Genomic DNA, 20486 nt, shown 5'->3' with positions numbered 1-20486 from the left:
TAGTGCTGTCTGCTTGCCTCCATGGTTTCTCATGAGGAATCTGTACTAAATCTTACTGGGTGTCCCTTGTAAGTAATGGTTCTCTTCTCTCTTACTGCTCTCAGAATTTTCTCTTTATCTCTTAGGTTTGACTTTCTCAGTAGTATGTGTCTTGGAATAGGTGTATTTGGATTTATTCTGATTGGGATACAGTGGGCTTCTTAGACATGTAGGTTAATTTCTTTCCCTGGAGTTGGGAAATTTTCAACTATTATTTCCTCAAATACTAGCCCCCCCCCTCCTTCCCCTGTCTTCTCCTTCTGGATATCTTATGACATGTTTGTTGTTGGTTTTTGAGTTGTCATTCAACCTCTCTGAACCCATGTTCATTTTTTCCCAGTCTTTTCTCTCTGTAATTTTAGCTCTTCTGTCTTTGGTATCACTTATTCTTTCTTCTCTCATTTCGAGTTTGCTGTATGTCTATCGTGTCTTTCCTTCCCATTAGCTCTGTTATTTTTCTATTTCGGGTTTCACATTTTTTTGTGTGCTTGTTCACTATCTTCTTGATCTCATTCATTTCTTTAGCCATATTTTTCTTTCATTTTTCTTTCAATTTGATTTTGGAACTGTGTATGCATCTCATTAATTAGTTTTCTCAAATCCTGTGTCTCTTTTGAGGCTTTGTTATATTCCTTTTCCTGGGTCATGTCTGCCATTTTTTTAGTCTGGCTTGTAAATTTTTGCTGATGCTAGGCATCTGATTAGGATGCAGTTTCCTCAGATGCTCAGTTTCTTTCTTTTTGTTGGGCTTTGGTGGTGGGAGGCTGTGTGTTATTGCTGCTCTTTGATTCTGTGTTCCTCCTGGATGGTTTGTCTTGTCCTTGTTCTTTGCTCAAAACAGGGCTCCGCACCTAGTGTCAGCCAAAGGGGTGCTGATGCAGAATATCATTAATCTGTTGCCTTTATACAAGGTGTTTATTTGGGGTAGAAGCTTATTTACCACGCTCTGAAGTGCAAGTTACTTCCCTCACCAAAGTCTGTTGCCACAAGTTGGAGGAAGATGGCTGCCGATGTGTGCCAGGGTTCAGGCTTTCTGGGTTCCTCTCTTCCCGGGGTTCAATTCTCTCCACGTCCAGCTCCTGTCTGTTCACCACAAGTTCAGCTCTAGACTAGAAAGCTCTCTAGGCTTTGCCTCTCTCTACGAGGTCAGCTGTAGAGTATCAGGCAAATATATCTGTCCTCTCCCTTGGGCTTCAGCTGTGTCTAAAGAGCTCTCTCTGTTCCTCTGGCGATGATCTCCTGTGTGTTCACTTCCTGGGCTCCAGCTCAAAAACTCCAGCCATCTCTTTTGTCATGTTGTTTTCTTTGTGCGTCCCACCCACCAAGGGGCAGGGATGCAACGTCCTGCTGATGTGGCCCCATGAAAGCCTTGATCATCATTTAATCCTGTAAACCTCTGAATCCAAGAGAATGTACTATACCCTGAGGAAAAGACCAATTTATGAGCATAATCTAATATTTCTTTTTGGAATTCATCAGTAATATCAAACTGCTATGCCCAGTAATGGGTTGCAGACTTGCTTCCTGGGGCCTTCGGAGGGAAGCCATAAAGGCTAGCAGAAGCCTCTGCTATTTATTTTTAATTTACTCATGTGTTCTACCTAGTTCTGCTCCTGGAAGGTACTCTTTGGCAGCTCTTTCAGGTCAGTGCCTGGCTGGAGCGTTTTTGCTGTGACACAGACTGGAACAGTGTGGTAGAGGTTCTTGCCTGGAGATGAAGAGCCTTGTAATTTAAACTTTCTCAGAAAGAATTCGTCAGACTTCTCCAGCAACCGCCTCTCTTTTCCTGGGTAGGAAATGGTTCCACTCCCCTCTGTGTCCTCCACAGTCATTCCAGGTTAGTAGAGTAGGAGATTGAGAGGGTCAGATCTCCTTAGTCCTTTGCAGGCTCCCAAGGCAAACAATGAGCTGGTACTGCCCAGCCCGGTAGAGCTCCTGGGAGTCCGCAGACCAAATTTGTGGGTTCAAAGTTTTCAGCCTTAGGCTGTGTCCCTCTCTCTCCTCTTTGCTGCAGAGGCGAGTCCTCCACACTCAGTCCTGGCTATAAGAGAGTGAGATTGAGGGGTCCCACCTGGCCTGGAAAGGCTGGTGGGGACACAGCAGACCAGCTGTGTGGGTTAGAATGTGCAGCCTTAGATGGTGTCCCTCTCCGTCCGCTTTCCAGGGGCTGTGGATCCCTGGAGACCCCTTTGTCTAAAGTTGGGTGAGAGGCCTGAGTATTGTGAGGTCCTTAGAGTCAGGGAGGGTGCCAGGAGCAGTAGCTGCTGCTTTCCAGTCACAGTTCTTCTGCCGCGATTCCCCTCCTTTGTCCGTCTCTGTTCTGGGTGGGGTCCAGCCTTCACCTGCTGTCCTAAAGCCTAGAGCTCTTTTTCCAGTCTGTTTCAGCCTGTCCTCCAGCTGCTTTTCTGGAGGAGGAGAGAGTCCCATGTCTTTGTATTCTGCTCTCTTCTTGGAATTTGTGACTGGTGTCTTCTTTTTTTTAAAGGTTTATTTATTTATTTATTCATTTATTTATCTCCCCTCCCCTCCCCCACCCCAGTTGTCCTCTGTGTCTATTTTGCTGTGTGTTCTTCTTTGTCTGCTTCTGTTGTTGTCAGCCCCACAGGAATCTGTGTTTCTTTTTGTTGCATCATCTTGTTGTGTCAGCGCTCCATGTGCGCGGCACCATCCTGGGCAGGTTGCACTTTCTTTCACGCTTGGCGGCTGCCATTACAGGGCGCACTCCTTGCGCATGGGGCTCCCCTACACGGGGGACACCCCTGCATGGCACGGCATTCCTTGTGGGCTTCAGCACTGCACATGGGCCAGCTCCGCTCAGGTCAAGGAGGCCCCGGGTTTGAACCGCAGACCTCCCATGTGGTAGGCGTAGGCCCTAAGCACTGGGCCAAGTCCACTTCCCACTGGTGCCTTCTTGACATCTCCAATGAATTTGACCTCCGTGGATCTGCATAAACTGACACTTCATTTACTAAATATACTAATGGAATTTCTACTTGATTGGAGGCAGTCTTTTTTTGGTGGAATCAGTTCCATTCTTGGCAATCCATTCTTTCATATTCATTCACTAATCTTTTTGGTAAATATAATAATTATAGATATGAAAATATTGATATCTTACCATTTAAAAATGACCAGTTAATTATTGTGTATTTTTCCATCCAGTCTTCCTTTTCTTCACCATGTGTGTTTGTTCATTGAATTCTTGGCCCTTGGCAGTGGGACAGTCCTTATGGAGGGACGCAGAGGGTCAGTGCTGACTCCCTCTAAGCTTGCTCTCTAGTTGCATTTCAACCAAGGTTTTGCACACCAGGTTAAGAAACAAGTGGAATCTGAGTTCTTACTCATCAGAGACCCTCCTGTGTGAGTCCAAGATTTGAGAATCTAGGGGGTCCGTGGGAACGCCGTAATCCAGTGCACTAACTTTCCTTCCCAATGCCTGTGCGCTGTGGCAGAGCTCCTGGCTGTGACGTCAGCGTGGAGGTTGGCAGGTCATTCTCTGTGATTCCTCACAACTCCCAGGATTGTGATCTAACGCAGAGTCTTGTGGGCTTTCTTTTAGTTTTGGACGTCAGGAACTAATGCCGGAGTGTGAGGTTGTCTGCACAGCTAGCTTCCCTAGGCCCTGCGATCTGAAGGCCTCCTTATAAAGGTGGACAGTTTGGTCTCTCTGTAGACTCAGGGAATTGTAAGCACATGCACAGATGGAGGAACTCCCTTGTGGTTTCTTTTTTTGTTCTTGTGGTGGTTTTTTTGGTTTCCTTTTTGTTGTTTTTTTAAAGACTTATTTTCATGGCTCTATTTCTCTCTATCCCCTCATTGTATACACTTGCTGTGTCTGCTTTTATTTCTTTAGGAGGCACTGGGAACTGAACTCGGGACCTCTGATGTGAGAGGGAGGTGCCTAATCACTTAAGCCACCTCTGTTTCTGGTCGTTGTTGTTTCTGTCATTATGTTTTTCCGTTCATGTCTCTTGTTGCATCATCTCGTTGTGTCAGCTTGCTGTGGCTTCCCACTGAACCAGCTTGCTGTCATCTTAAGGAGGCACTGGGAACGTCTTCTCCCTGCTTTTTTGTGTCTCTCGTTACATTTTTCCTCTTGTGTCTCTTGTCGCATCATCTTGTTGTGTCGGTTTCCCAAGCCTGCCTTTCATGCAAGCTTCCTGGAACCAAACCAAGAATCTCCCATATGGTAGGCAGGAGCTGAACCTCTTGAGGCACATCTGCTTCCCTACGTGGTTTCTGATGTTCCCATGACTGAGTGATGCCTGCAGGTCTGTAGTGCAGAGCTTTGGAGCCACACGCCTGGGTTCACATTAAGGCCCTGCCCCTTGGAGCACCAGAGCCTGAGCAGTCCATCTCACCTCGGGGAAATGCACACAGAGACCCCCACAAGCTCACACATAGTCTCACAGTCACACCACAGAGACTCACATGGATTCCCTTAAGCCTCCCTCAGCCTAACCTGTAACCCTGAAAGCAAACAGATCCATTCCTGGAAACTCTGCAAAGAAGGACAGTTCCTGAATGGAAGTCTTTCATCATGTCCACATCCTCCTTTGAGGCTGTGACCAGGCTAGGTGTCCAGCCTACAGCTTGCAGGAAGCCCCCTATTTTATCTCAGTTTTTCTCAGCATACTTTGATGAGCCCAGAATAGCTACCATTTTCATTTGCTTTCTTTTATTTTTGAGGTTTTTATTTATTTATTTATTTAAGAGTATGCACTTTGTCAGTACTACCACAGAAAGAACATTATGTCCTTCTTAGATGCTTCACATCAGGGGGTACCTCATGTCAGTGTGTGTAGTTGTTGATGAAGTGAATTTTAAAGTATAAAGACAAAAAATTTCATTATAACATAAATAGAAACTAAAATCTAATGATTGTAGGGAAACAGTACATTTACACATAAAAAATAAGACATGAAATCCAGTGTAACTCATTGAAATAACTTACAGATAATTAATTTTGAAAATGTGTAAATATGTTTTGAAAATGACTATATTTGGCAATGTGTTAATGTTTCTCTTCAAGAGAGGAGTGCATATAAGAGGAATACTCAGTAGTCAGTGGGAGAAAGAAAATCGATAAGGTAGAAGTAGAAGTAATGAGAGTGAGGACCCGTTTATAAGAGTGGTAGAAGTACAGAGTGCAGAAATATAATGAAGAAAGCTTTCATCCTTTAAAAAATTCTGTTAAAAATCTAGAAAGAAAAGTAGATCTGTCATTAGAAAAGTTGTTTTGAATCTATCGTCCATAGTTTTTAAAAATTGTACGAATAACAACAAAAAATTCATGTTATTCTCAAGTACTGAAGGAAAAGTGCAGAGTATCCCACCACAAATGAATGAAAACTCTTTATCATGACCTACATGATGTACTGAAATATATTTTCTGAAAAGAAGATGAAAGGCATTAAGAAAATGAAATAATATATGACAATACATCATAAGTTTAAATAAAACCTGAAAAATTAATGAGAAGAAGAAAATAAGGACAATGGGAAAAGAGTTCAAGATTGAAATGTAATCTCCACGAAGTAAGGTGACAAGATAATGCTTAAGTCTAAAGAGAAGGATAAAAAAGTAGAAAGGACTGAAAGTCTTAAATGGAGAATGGTAAAGATAAAAAACAAGGCACAGGCTGAGGAATGGTGCAGCTGGTCCAGCGTCTGCCCCCTGGGGTGCCTGAGCCAGGAGGTGGGCAGGGCCATCGCAGTCCCTCGGCCCTGGCTGTCCCTGGGTCTGGGGAGGGCCTCATGTGGGTGGTCCTGGAAGCTGCCCCCTCCTCCCATGATGCTCAGCTCCAGGCTGCAGGCCTTGGCAGTTGGTGGTGTCCAGGCTTCAGCGCCAGGCCTTGGGCGATGGCTGTGGCTCCTCAGATCTAGGCCTCCTTGAGCTCTGCACCTCGGAGGATTGTGGTAGGTGTGAGTCCTGTGCACTGAGGGGGCCCCCCTTCATCTGAGCTCCCTCTCCTTTACTCCACTGAGCGTCCCCGCGCCTGGAGCCGGAGGTGGTGCGTGTGTCTGCTGTGGACCCGAGGGGACTCCAGAGCCCTGATTTGTACCTTAACGTGGTGTGTTCCCACCTGTCCAGGGCAGTCCTGGGTTATGTCTGTTGTCCTCCCTTTTCATGTCACCCGTTCCACTAAGACTATTCTGATGTGACTTTATGTTATATTGTCCCGTTATTAGGTCTGTTTCAGAAATTTACTTCAGGACGGTTGACTTAATATCTGAATAACTGAATTATTTGGGTAAAAATTTTAAAATGCACAAAAAATAGAATGTCCAATGAACCATAGATATATGTGCTTATACCTGACTGGCCTGTTCATGCAAAAAGATGAGAGGAATTGGTAAGTGGTGTCTGGGAGGGGGTAGAACTGAGGAGCAGGGGCTGGATGAGAGGGAGGCTTGCCTTTAGTTGTGTACTTGTCTCAACATTTGATTTTTACTAATATGAGCATGTGTTTCTTTTCCACCAAATACAAAGTAATAATAAAGATAGATAATAATAAAGATAGGTATGTCCTGTTATGTGAATTTTCCTTCCAGGAACCTCTAGTCAGCTGGACATTCCCCGAGAATGGGAGAAAATTTGTTTTTATGTTCATGAGACATATTGGTGTGTAATTTTCCATTTTAAAAATATCTTTATGTGGTTTTAGCGTTAGGGTAATGTTGGGCTCCTAGAGTGAGTTAGGAAATGTTCCCTTTGTTTTCTGAAAGCGATTGTGGAGAATTTTCATTTATCCTTAAATGATGGATAGTATGAATCATCTGAACCTGGTCCTTTCTTTTTTCAAATGTCATTGATTTTCGATTCAGAATTTTAATGGCTATAGGTCTATTCTGATTATACATTTGTTCTTGTATTAGTTTTGATAGTTTGTATCTCTGAAGGAGTTTTGGGCCATTGCATCTAAGTTATCAAAGTATTGGATGTAGGGATGTTCGTAGTCTTGTTCGAATATCCTTTTTTTTTTTCTCTCCCCTCTCCCCCACCCCCCAGGTGTCTGCTCTGTGTGTCCATTCGCCATGTGTTCTTCTGTGTCCACTTGCATTCTTGTCAGCAGCACCGGGAGTCTGTGTCTCTTTTTTGTCGTGTGCTCTTGCTGCGTTAGCTCTCCATGTGTGCGGTGCCACTCCTGGGCAGCTCTCGTCACGGGGCACACTCCTTGCGCGTGGTGCTCCCCTTTGCGGGAGACACCCCTGCGTGGCAGGGCACTCCTTGTGCGCATCAGCGCTGCCCATGGGCCAGCTCCACAGGGTCAGGAGGCCCGGGGTTTGAACCACGGACCTCCCGTGTGGTAGGCGGACACCCTAACCACTGGGCCAAGTCTGCTTCCCTGAGTATCCTTTTAATGTCCGTGGAACCAGGAGGGATGACCTCTCCTCCTTTCCTGGTAATGGTAATTTGTATCTTCTCTATTTTATGTTTGGTTAGCGTAGAGGTTTATCAGTTTGATTAATCTTTCAAAGAAGAAAGTCATGCTTTAGTTGGGCTTAGTTTTCATTTCTCTGTGATTAACGTGCAGGAGTGCCCTTTCCGGGCTGTATGATAAGTGTATATTTAGTTTTAGAAGGAATTGCTAACTAGTTTTCAGAGCGACTATACCACTTTATATCCCTTCGAGCAATATACGAGAGATCTAGCTTCTCTGCCTTCTAACCAGCATTTGGTGTTGTCACTTTATTTTTGTCTTAATTACATGTAGTTATACCTCATAATGGTGTAGTTTTCATTTCCTTGATTGCCAATTATATTGCGCATCTCTCATGTACTTATTTCCCATCCATATATCTACTGTAGTGAAATGTTTGTTCATATATTTTGCCCTTTCTAATAATAATGTTTTTATGATTGAATTTTGGAAATTCTTTTAATACATCCCAGATATGAGGGTTTTTATTTATTTCCTAGAACAATGTCCAGGCATTGAACTCGGGATCTCATAAGTGGGAAGGCAGCCCTCAACCCCTGAGCCAAATTGGCTCCCTTGAGTTGTTCTTTTGTTTTTTTGCTAGTTCTCTGTTGTTGTTGTTTTTTTCTTAAGGGGTATCGGCGCTGCAGCTGGAACCTCCCATATGGGAAACAGGCTTTCTACCGCGTGAGCCACATCCACTCCCGATTTTCTAGATACCTGTTCCATATATCAGCTCCAGATTTTCTAGATATCTGTTCTTTCTTTGTGTTAGTTAGGTTTGCAAATATTTTTTCTGGTCAGTAGTTTGCCTTTATAGTTTATGTTTTATAGATCGGTATTTTAAAGTTTGTCTAAGACTGATGTGTCATTTTTGTTTTTTATGGATCATTCAGCGCACTCTCCCTTAGGATTCCGTCTCCATGTTTTCAAATATGAAATAGGTTTGATGATGCCTCAGTATTTCTATTGCCTAGCCTGACCGAGACTCCAGTGATTCTTCTGCTTCCATGTCAAAATAAAAAAAAATTTTTTTTCTTTATTTATAAAGTAGCTTTAGATGACATACATATTCCATCAGAAATAGAGGGGATTCCCGTATACCCCACCCTTCCCGCTAGCACACTTTCCCTCAGGAACAACATCTTTCATTAGTGTGGTCCATTTGTTACACAGCTACTGCTTTGTCTAATCCACCATGTCTCTTACCTGGAATACTGTGATAGCTCCTACCTGGTCTGCATTGTGGCCTGCTTGCCTCTGTGGTCCATTCTTCTCTTGTAGTCAGCATGATCCTGTGAAAGCCTAAGGCAGGTGTTGTCCCTTGTTACTCTTTACTGAACCCCATACGTTCCCAGGTTACAGTAAAATCCAGAGTTCTTATACTGAACTAAAAGGACCTCCACGATGTATGTACCAAGTTTTAGGAGCAGTTTTCTTGAGATACATTCACATACCAGACAATCTGTACAAAGTGTCCTCGATGACTTTTAGTATATTCAAAGAGTTGTGCATTCATCACCACAGTCAAGTTTAGAACATTTTCTCACTTCAGGAAGGAAAGCCCCATAGCTCTTAGCAGTCACCTCTCAATCCCTCTGTTATTCCCCAGCCTTGACTAACAACTAATCTATTTCCATCTCTATAAGTTCATTTATCCTTACATTTTATAGTAATGAAATAATAGAATATGAAGTACTTTATGTCTGGTTTCTTTCAGTTAGCCTAATGCTTTCTTAAATTTGTGCAATTTTGTAATAATTAGCGAGGTTGTATATTTATAGTAAAGTCATGTGAAAAACACAATGTTCTCATGTATCCCTCCATTGATACCTTGCATTGGTGTGCTACCTTTGTTAGGACTGATGAAGGAAAATAAGATATTACTGATACCTACAGTCCATAGTTTACATGAGGGTTTCATTTTCCATATACCATCCTATTATTAACAACATGTCATAGAGTCATATATTTGCTATGATTCATGAAAGAACAGTCTTGTATTTGTACTGTTAACCGAGTCCATCATCCACAACAGCGTTCAGTTAAACAATCCTGTTTTGGCTTCTAACTTTCCTTCTGTAACGTATATTACCTTAAACTCCTCTCAACCACATTTATAAACATAATTCTGCACAGTTAACTACATTCCCAGTAGTGTGCTACCACCATCACTGTCTATTTCCAAACATTTACAGTCACCCGAAATAGAAATTCTGTGCGATTTAAGCATGAGCTCTCCATTCTCTACCCCCATTCTATCCCTTGGTAAATTAGTCTGGAGTCTAAATGTATGAGTCTGCTTATTATCATTAGTTACTATCCGTGAGAGCATACGATGATTTTCCTTTTGTGTCTGGCTTATTTCACTGAATATAATGTCCTCAGTGTTCATCCATGCTGTCACATGCATCTGGACTTTTTTCTTTCTTACAGCTGTATAATATTCTGTCATATGTATTTACCACATTTTGTTTATCCGTTCATCAGTTGGTTGGCTTTTTTTTCTTTGTATCTTATTATTACAGTTTTTAATGTAAGAATTGTGCGTTGTTACATATACATAGTTGGATTAATTTTTTCTATCAAGATTGTGTCACTTAGCTACAGGGTTCCAAGTAGTTGGGCCGTTGCCTTTTACAAAGTGGTTTTCTGTGTTCTCCTAACAAGGTAAAAATCACTACAAGAGTTTGTGCGAATTCCATCAGAACATCACACTGTGTTTTAATTACCTGTTTATCAGCCTGCCATTAGTCTGAGAACTCTGTGGCTCACCTTCCCTTGTAGAATGCCTGGTACACATAGTTAGATAATTATTAGCTAAATGAGTAATGAATAATATTTTTATTTAAATGGTCTAAGTACATTTATCATTAAAAACCTCCAAATATCCTAGTGTATAGTATGATTTTAAATTCTCAAGTTTAAACAATTATAACAAGGCTTTGTGCTAACTCATTTCTTACAAATTACGGCTTAGAGGCATTTTATTATAAAAATTGGTAATCATATGCATAAATTGATATGAACTTAAAATTCATCCTACATTTACTTCATTTCTTAGCCTGACCTTGTAGTAAATCTTTAGCTGCATCGATTTTGGCTGCTAAATAAGGAGATCCTCCCTTGCCTGGGTGATGTAAGAGCATAATTTGTCTATGAGCATCCCTTAGTTTTCCTTTATTGGCAGTAGGGCTTCCACCTAGTATGAATGCTGCCTCTGGTTTTGTCGTTTTGGGCTGAAACCCACCTCTGTAATAGCCACCACTGAAGGCAGATGTTGGGAGACTTTGAAAAACTCGTTTTACTTGAGGCTCCATTTGCTTCATGGCTTGCAAAACCTAACGGCCTGCAAATCCTGCAGCAGCAATGGTCAGTCCAGCTGCTACCGCTGTGCTGGCTTTAGCTCGGGTTTGGCTGTCCTGCCTCCAGCAGGAGCGCGGTTCATCCCAGCCCAGAGGCCGCGGCCACCCACGCCTCTACCAGAGAGTGAGGCTCACCCCTCCCGCAGCTACAGCCTTGGCAGCCCTTGTTGGTGGATATTTGCTTCTACCTTTTGTGTACTGTGCGGTGACCATTGGTATACAAATACTTGTCTGAATCCCTGCCTCTTCATTTGTTTTGGAAATATATCTAGAAGTGGAATTGCCAGGTCATATGTTAATTCTAAGTCTAACTTTTCGAGTTACTGCCAAACTGTTTTCCACACTGGGTGCATTTTTATATTCCTACCACCCATGTATAAGGTTTGCTATTTACATGCTTCCTCATTAGCACTTGCTCTTTTCCAATTTTTAACATAATAGCCCTTTTAATGGGTGTGAAGTCATAAGTCCTCATGCTTTTGATGTGCCTTTCCCTGATGGCTAATGGACTTGAGCATCTTTTCATATGCTTATTGGCCCTTTGTATATCTTCTTTGAAGAAATGTCTGTTTAAATAATTGCCCATTTTCATGTGTTTGCTTGCCATGCCCCCTCCCTTGGAGGTTAGCCAGTGACTCTCTTCTGCTATTGTCACTGGCTATTTCTTTGTTGTGTAAATTCCCCCTCAGGACTTCCCTGCTTCCTCCTCCTCCTCTTCTTCTTTTTTTTTTAAAGTTTATTTTATTTATTTCTCCCCCCCTCCACCGTTGTCTGCTCTATGTGTCTATTTGCTGCGTGTTCTTCATCGTCCAATTCTGTTGTTGTCAGCGGCACAGGAATCTGTGTTTCTCTTTGTTGCGTCATCTCGTTGTGTCAGCTCTCTGGGTGTGCGGCGCCATTCCTGGGCAGGCTGCACTTTCATGGCACTGGGCGGCTCTCCTTACGGGGCGCGCTCCTTGCGTGTGGGGCTCCCCTACGCAGGGTCATCCCTGCGTGGCAGGGCACTCCTTGTGCGCATCAGCACTGCATGGACCAGCTCCGCACGGGTCAGGGAGGCCCGAGGTTTGAACAGCGGACCTCCCATGTGGTAGACGGACGCCCTAACCACTGGGCCAAGTCTGCTTCCCATCCTCCTCCTCTTTTGATCCCAATCGCCGGTCTTGTCTCCGCTGATGTAGGTAAATTTTTCGTTTTTCTTTTTGTGGTTGCAGGAGTGGACGTTGATCCTGGGACCTTATTGTGAGAAGCTGGCACTGCCCCCGCTGAGTCATGTAGTTAACTCCCGTGAGTTGGTTTATTCACTTGTTTTGCTAGTTTGTTTTTAGGAGCATTTGGTATGAATGTTAACTCTCCTACATGTCTGTAAGGCTCCATTAACTTTAGTTCAATCTTTTTTCCCCCGTGATCCTCAGTAAATCATTTTACTCATCTCACTTCCATCTCACTGACGCTTGCCTGTTTTACCTCCATTTTCTTATTGATCGCCCCCAGGGAACTTTTGAATTGTGGATTTTCTTTTCACTTTTGTTCATTTATTGAAGTATATCACTCATACCTAAAAATACATAAACTATAAATTTATAGTAATAGTTGTGAACTTACAAAACAAACATACTTAACGTCATCCAGGGCTCTCATACCTCACCCTCCCAGCAGTGCCTTACATGGTTGTGAAATATTTTTAACTAAACATTAAAGAGTATCCTCAAAATATTACTACTAACCAAAGCATCTTACCTTTGGTGTGTTTTTCCCCTAACCCACCATAGTAGTATTATTTTGTAGGATTCATACGTGAACATAGGTAAACAGTGTGTATAGTAAAAGGTGTGAACTTATAATGTAAACATGCATACAGTCATACAGGGGTCCCATACATCAATGCTCCTGCAATACCTTGCATTGTTTTGCAACATTTGTTACAAATTATGAAAGAATATCATCAAAATCTTACTACCAACTATAGTCGTTATCTTACATTTGTTTGTTTTTCCTCCAATTGGGCTGTTTTTATTTTTTAAATATATCTTTATGACGGTAGTTATAAACCTAGAAAACAATCATGCAGATATGCAGAATTCTGATTCAACACCCCTCTATCAACACTCCACAACGTGGTAGCATATATGTTACAGGTTATGAGACAATATCATCAGGTTATTACCAAGGCCATAGCTTACAGTTGGCACGCTTTTCCATCCTCCCACATTATCAACACAGTACATCTTTGGCATTGATTGTGAATATTACATTATTATCATTAACCACAGTCCATAGGTCACTCCAGTTGTATTTTTCCCATGCTTCTCCACATTCCCACCACCTTGCAATAGTGATGTATATTTGCTCTCCATCACAAAGGACACTCTTGCATCTGTACCGTCAGCCACAGTTCTCATCCACCTCTGGTTTTACTGTGCTATTTAGTTCCTAGATGATTCTCCAGCTTTCTGTTAACTGACATTTACATCCCTAGAGTACACTTTTCAGCCATATTCCCGTTCATACACCGTCTGTTACTCACTATAATGTGTTACCATCAATTCTATACATTTCCACACTTTTTACAGTAAGGTTACTTAAAACTTCTACCTACATTAAACATCAGTAGTCCATCTCAGTCCTTCTCTTATCTCCTTTAAGAATCTACAACCCACCACAAGTCTTGAAGATATTTTCCTACATTTTCTTTTAGAAGCTTTATGGTTCTTGCTATTTTTTTTTAAAGGTTTATTTATTTATTTATTTCTCTCCTCTCTCCCCCACCCCGGTTGTCTGTACTGTGTCTATTTGCTGCATCTTCTTTGTCCGCTTCTGTTGCCAGCGGCACGGGAATCTGTGTTTCTTTTTGCTGCGTCATCTTGTTGTGTCATTTCTCCGTGTGGGTGGCGCCATTCTTAGGCAGGCTGCACTTTCTTTGGCACTGGGCGGCTCTCCTTACGGGGCGCACTCCTTGCGTGTGGGGCTCCCCTATGTGGGGGACACCCATGCGTGGCACGGCACTCCTTGCGCACATCAGCACTGCGCATGGGCTAGGTCCACACAGGTCAAGGAGGCCCAGGGTTTGAACCGCGGACCTCCCATGTGGTAGACGGATGCCCTAACCACTGGGCCAAGTCCGCCTCCCGGTTCTTGCTCATATGTTTAGGTTTTTGTTCAATTTTGAGTTAATTTTCGTACAAGGTGTGAGGTAGGGGTCTGTATGAGTCACCCAAATGCGTCCTGATGCAAAATAACAGAAATGGGCTGGTGTATTAGTCAGCCAATGAGGTGCTGCTGCAAAATGCCAGAAATTGGTTGGTTTTTATAAAGGGTATTTATTTGGGGTAGGAGCTTACAGATACGAGGCCATGAAGCTTTAAGTTACTTCCCTCACCTAAGTCTGTTTGGAGCAAATGTCTGCCGATGTCCGTTAGGGCTCTGGCTTCCTGGGTCCTAATTCCTTGGGCTTGCTTTTCTCTGGGTTCAAGGTTCCTTTCTTCCTGGGGCTGACTTCTCTTTCCTCTGTGAGCTTACTTTCCAGGGCTCCAGCTTATGTCTTGACCATCGAACTCCAGCATCAGAAACCCTTGCATCAAAAGCTCCAACTCTGTCCTTTGTTTGGCCTTTTATCTGTTAGTCCCCACCCACCATGGTGTGGGGAATCAATGCCCTAATGAGGTGGCCTAGTCAAAGCCCTAATCATAACTCAATCACGCCCATATACAGATCAGATTAGAAGCATAATCCAGTATTTCTTTTTGGAATTCATCAGTTATCTCAAACTGCCAGAGTTAGGTTTCTATAAAGGGTATTTATTTGTGGTAGGAGTTTACGGATACCAGGGCATCAAGCATAAGTTGCTTCCCTCACAAAAGTGTGTTTTCAGTTGTTGGATCAAGACGGCTGCTGACATCTGTGAGGGTTCAGGGTTCCTGAGTTCCTCCGTTATTGGGGCTTGCTTCTCTGACCTCTGTGTGCTTACTTCTTGGGCCTCCAGCATAAGGCTTCAGCATCAAGTTCCATCATCAAAACTCTAACATCAAAACCCCTCAACTCTGTCCTTTGCCATGCCTTTTATCTGTCAATCCCCACCCACCAAGTTCAGGTACTCAATGCCCAAGTGACATAAGAGGTTTACTTGATTAACTACTCAAGTATACTGAGTGCAGTATAATCTCATATGTCCAGAGGAAAAGACCAGTTTACAAACACCATCCAATATTTCTTTTTGGAATTCATCAATAATTGCAAACTGCTACACCCCACCCTCGAAATTCCAAAAAGACATCCCCAATAAAAAAAAAATTTAAGTCAGTTACAGTGCAAGTACTAAATCACATGGCCATCAATTTAAAGAAATACAGTTTGTGCTGGAGCAAAGTTTTCTATAGACCTGTGAAACTTACAAAACCATTCATCTACTTCCAGTACAGAAAAGGACAGACAAAGGGTAAACATTTTCATTATAATCAAGAGAAATTGGGAGGGAAACATGAGTCATGGGTACTCTACATTTCAGTAAAGCTGCCGGGCATCCTCCATTCAGTGTCAGTCTTCGAGTTATTCTTCAGATGATGATTTCTTCTTCTTGGGTCCATATGTGGAACCACCCGTACCACTGACTTGTCCAATGGTTATTTTCTTGTTTCTACCCTCATGAAGCATCGTGGCATTGACCAAGGTCTAGGTGTCTCCCTCCAAGTGTGTTGGGGTGATTGCCACACCTTACCCAATCTTTGGGTTAGAGTCTTAACCCCCCCCTAGTAGAGTGATGTGAAGACACCATTCTCCCTAACCTATGGCATACAACCTCAGCTCTCTCAGAGCAATGAGTTGACCACCTGGCCTTCCTTAACCTTCGGCATACAGGCTCAACCCTCTCACAGAGTAGTGAGTTGACGACCTGGCCTTCCCTAACCTTTGGGGGATGGGTCCACCCATCTCAGACCTGTGGGGTGCTGACTTTAACTGCCCTATTCCTTGGGGAATGTGTTCCACCCTCTCTGTACCATGGGGCAGCAAAACTCTCCCAGAACATCGGTCAGGAACATCCACCCTCTTCAACTGCTGGCAAAATCACCCTCTGTCCATATGAGTGGGGTTCCTCTCTTGTCCCAAGGTGATGTCCTAATTCCAGATCTCAACTTCCATGGTTTTCCTCTTAAAGCTGTTTCTCCTTCAATCTCTCCTTTCCCTGTCCTTTTTATTACAGGCTGACAGTTTTTTTTTGTTCATACAGCTCTTTCATAAACTTTGTTGGTTTAGCATGTAGTAAGCAGGGGTACACGCGTTCAGACAGTAAGCCGTCCCACAAATCTTTCCTAGATAAATATATCTTCAATCTTGATTTACTAGTTCCTAGTTTAGTTAAGTCCTCCAATGGGGCACTTCCATCAGGGATCTTCATCTCCAGAAGCTTGGAAATTCTGGAATCCGTTTCTGTTTTCTTTATTCCTGACAGTTCAGTCCTCAGCGTATCTCTCTTATCTAGCATTTTGCTATAAGCTGAAAGCAGACGCCAAGCTGCATTCTCCAGGTTCATTTGGAAATTCCTTCAGCTAAATGCCCAGGCTTGCCATTTTCAAATTCTGCCTTCCATGAAATACCAGGAGTTAATCTTGCTAAGTGCTCTGCAATTTTAAAACATGGATCGCCTTTCCTCCAGTTTCCAATGATAGTTTCATCGCTTACTTGTAAGGCATCATCAAAAGTCTCTTTAGCATCCATATTGCTATCAGCAGTCTCTTCAAAGCACTATAGGTCTTTTCTTCCAAGTATCTCACAATTCCTTAAAAAAATACCCCTTGCCCTTTTTTAAAACCATTCCAGCATTTTGGTAATTGCCAAAGAACTTCCCCACACCTCGGGAACAAATTCTGTATTAGTCAGCCAAGGGGGTGCTGATGCAAAATACCAGAAATTGGTTGGGTGGGAGGTTACAGATGCCAGGCCATGAAGTATAAGGTGCTTCCCTCACCAAAGTCTGTTTTTGCTTGTTGGAACAAGATGGCTGCTGCCATCTGCAAGGGTTCAGGCTTCCTGGGTTCCTCCCTTCCTGGGGCTTGCTTCTCTTACCTCTCTGTGCTTCCTTCTTGTGGCTCCACCTTAAGACTTCAGCATCAAACTCCAGCATCAAAACTCCAACATCAAAAACCCTCAATTCTGTCCTCGCCATACTTTTTATCGGAGAGTCCCAACCCGCCATGGGGCTGGTGCTCAAGGCCCTACTGACACAAGTAGGTTAAGTTTACTGAATCAAGTAAACCTGTGAATCCAGTATAATCTCATATACCCAGAGGAAAAGATAATTTACAAACATAATCCAAAATTTCTTTTGAAATGTATGAATAATATCAAAGTGCTACAGGGTCCTTTTTCTTTCTTTTGTCTACGGCTCTACAGTTCTCCCATGTAGATTTGTTGAATGGACAGTTCTGCCTGAGCTGGGTGTGTTTGACAGGTTTGTCCAAAATCTCTTGACCCTAGATGTGGTGGTCTGTTTCTGAAACCATCATGTTGTTTCCATTGGTCTGTGTGTCTTTCTGTATGCCAGGACCATGCTGTTTTTACCTCTGCAGGTAGGGAATATGAGTTAAAATCCAGAGTGAGAGTGCATATGGAAGTGAGAGTCCTCCAAGTTCGCTTATCGTTTTTATGATGTGTCTGGCTATTGAAGACCCCTCCCCATTTCAAATAAATTTTATAATCCTGCTTTCCTTTTCTTTTTTAAATGCTGGTGGAATTTTAATCAGATTGCACTGAACCTGTGTATCAATTAGAGTAGAACTGGCATTTAATATTAATTTTCCAGTCTACGATCATGGAAAGTCCTTCCAATTATTTAGATCTTTTTAAAATTAACAATGAGTTGTAGTTTTCTGTATACAGGGGCTTTGCAATGTTGGTTAAGTTCATGCCTAAACATTGAGGTTTTTTCTATCATCTTTTATTTTCACCACTCTTTTGATACTCTCAGTTACTTTTACTGCTACAATCTTCATTTGTAGACTCTCTTCCAAGCCTCTCTCTCCTCTTTTTGTTTTTTCGAGCAGGAGCACACCCTTTAGTATTTCCTGCAAAATTAGTCTCTTCGTTATAAACTCTCTCAATTTCTGTTTATCTGTGAATATTCTATACTCATCCTCAATTTTGAAATACAGTCTTGCCAGATGTGAAATTCTAATTTCAAAGTTTTTCTCTTACAGTGTCTTAAATACATCATTCCACTCTGTTCTTTCGTGCATGGTTTCTGATGAGAAATCTGTGTTTAGTCTTACATGCATTGCTTGTCTCTTGCTGCTCTCAAACAGAGCACTGAATGAAAATGATTATAATGACAATATATATTCTAGTCAAATAGGTGGGCTTTAAAGAAAAATAGAAATCCTTTGTGCATTTAGAAAAAACCAAGTGGCATAATTGAAAGAACATTAGAATATCATCAACGTTTTGAAAACAGTGCATCGTGTCAAAGGAAAATGGAGTCATTAATTTTATACCCAAGAAAACTGATGTGCAAGTATAAAAGGCATGGAAGTCCAAGTATTACATTTAGTCCATGGGTCATGGGTCATAATGTTCCGTTGTTCCCTTCCATGTGAGTGAGCAGAGTTCAATAAAGGAAGTGTTTAGAAAGACATTGGCCTGAGGACAGATGCTAAGTATTAAATTTACAGTTGCTTGTTCAGCTATGACTCAATGAGGGTTCTATGAGAGAGGGAGTGTCCTTGGTGGAAGCCACCGGGAAGACAGACTTCATATAATCCAGGGAACTCTGTCTTTCTTTAGGGTGCTTATCTGTATATGTGTTTGTTTTATTGATCAATATTAAGAAAAAAACTAGTTGGGGTAAAATATTGTTTAATATAATACCTAATATTAAAAGTAAAGCCTTTTTCTAAAACTCACTTTAGATCTATTGTACTAAAACCCCGACTTTCACAGAATTGGCTCATTAGAGAAAGGGTATAAGGGGTCGAGTCCTGAGGCATCTCCATTTCTTTGGTTTTATGCCTTCTTTCAGTCTGCAAACAAGAGATCTTCTGAGGTTCCTGCAAAGACCCTCAGTTCATGCATGGTCTTTGTAGCTGTCAGTACTAGGATCCGCAATACAAACACACGTTCTGGAATCTGGGAAGGCAGAGAGAGGAATGGAGGAGGAAGCTGTCCATGTTGACCCTACAGACAGCTACAAGCCCTCTTCTCCAAATTGAGGAGCCTTTGGGTGAATGACCAAGCACCCTAGGGGCTTGTATGGAAGGGGTCTCTGTTCCCTGTGTAGTTCTCAGGACACCTTTCACTTCCTGTGTCTGTTTTCATCAGCTAGTTCTATACTTCACGTGCATGGTGACATAAGACATTAATTGCAGCTACCCTTGTGTTCCCTTCAGTATTCCTGAATTTCCTGAAATGCCAAAAAGAAAGCTAGGAAAGCTGTGGATTCCATGTGCACTTGTTTCCCTTCTTCTCTTCTTCTGATTCCACATTTCCTCTTCTTTCTTTTCATCTCTTTTTACTTCCCAAATCTCTTTATTTGACCCTAGTACAGGATAATTTCTAGAATCAGACTTGTTCTGGAACAGTGTTGACAGCTGGGGGAGGGAGGGGGGAAAAGATTTATGCGTGTCCACGTGGCCCAGTGCAGGAAAACCCGCAGTGGCCTGAGGAACGTTGTCAGGGAGGGGCATGAGTAGAGCTTGGGGGACAGGGCAGCCCTGTCTGGCTGGAGCTGTGGGTGCTGAGAGGAGCAGGGAGCCCTGGGCCCTGTGGTCCAGAGACGCTGTGGTGGGCCTGGTTCATTCCAGGAGAGCAGGTCAGCAGAGGGGGAGAGCCAGGGTGTGAAACAGGCCAGTCAGTCGCCCCTTCCCCAAGTCCTCCAGAAACCCTGCCAGGCCTTGGGCAGTGCTGAGGGGCAGCTGGACAGCACTTTCTCTCAAATGGGAGCCAGTTCAGTTTCATTCCTAATCCTGGAATTTTGGATTTGGGTGAAGAGTGGAGGCTAGAAGTGTGTCCCAGGATATGTCCCCCACTGCCCCTCTCACTCACACCTCCTGCCTTGACCCCACATTCACAAGCACCCCCACAGGCTTGCACATAGAGAGTTCCAAGTCCCTGTACCCAGAATCCATGCCAGCTTACGGGACCACTGATGCTTATAAGAACGGTAGTTCTTTACCTGGAATATCAGTTTCTCTAACCATACCCCAATCCTTGTTTCTTCTAGCATATGGAACCAGAATGATTCTTCAGACAAAGCCAGCAGTCAGTCTCTTATCTTCTTATACAGATTTTTCCTCAAAAGTGAGTGATTCCAGAATATGCACTGTTTTTGCTTGCTTTTAGAGTCATGCCCAATTACAGAAATGAAAACTCTGTATCAGATCATGCTGTGTAGTGTTTGCTCAGGTCCTGTGTTCTCTTGGTGCTTTAGAAGAATAGGTGGGAAACGGTGGTTAAGTCAAAGGCCCCATAAGGAAGTATCAGGACATCTGTGGAAGGGCCAGGCTTGGCTTTGCCCGGACATACGTCTCTCAAGTCCATGTTGCTTTGCAATTACAGAATTCTTAATAGATGGAGGGAAAAGTGTTGCTGAGGTAATGACCCCTACCATATAGTTAATAATCTGCTGCTGCCTCTTGAGAATCCCTTTTTATAAAGGGGTCAATTTGAATAGGACC

General features: G+C 42.8%; 1 long non-coding RNA gene across 1 annotated transcript in view; it reads left to right on the top strand.

The window, feature by feature from the left end:
• LOC131277407 (uncharacterized) overlaps positions 1 to 20190 on the top strand; it is a 52634-nt gene extending 32444 nt beyond the window's left edge. The window contains exon 4 of the long non-coding RNA XR_009184577.2: positions 20033 to 20190. This is a non-coding gene — a long non-coding RNA (uncharacterized lncRNA). The remainder of the gene's footprint in view (positions 1 to 20032) is intronic.
• Positions 20191 to 20486: the final 296 nt, after the last annotated feature.

The sequence above is a fragment of the Dasypus novemcinctus genome (genome assembly GCF_030445035.2).
Source record: "Dasypus novemcinctus isolate mDasNov1 chromosome 12 unlocalized genomic scaffold, mDasNov1.1.hap2 SUPER_12_unloc_2, whole genome shotgun sequence".
Classification (NCBI taxonomy): Eukaryota; Metazoa; Chordata; class Mammalia; order Cingulata; family Dasypodidae; genus Dasypus; species Dasypus novemcinctus.
Note: the sequence above shows the minus strand (reverse complement) of the source record. Positions and strands in the feature narration are given on the sequence as shown.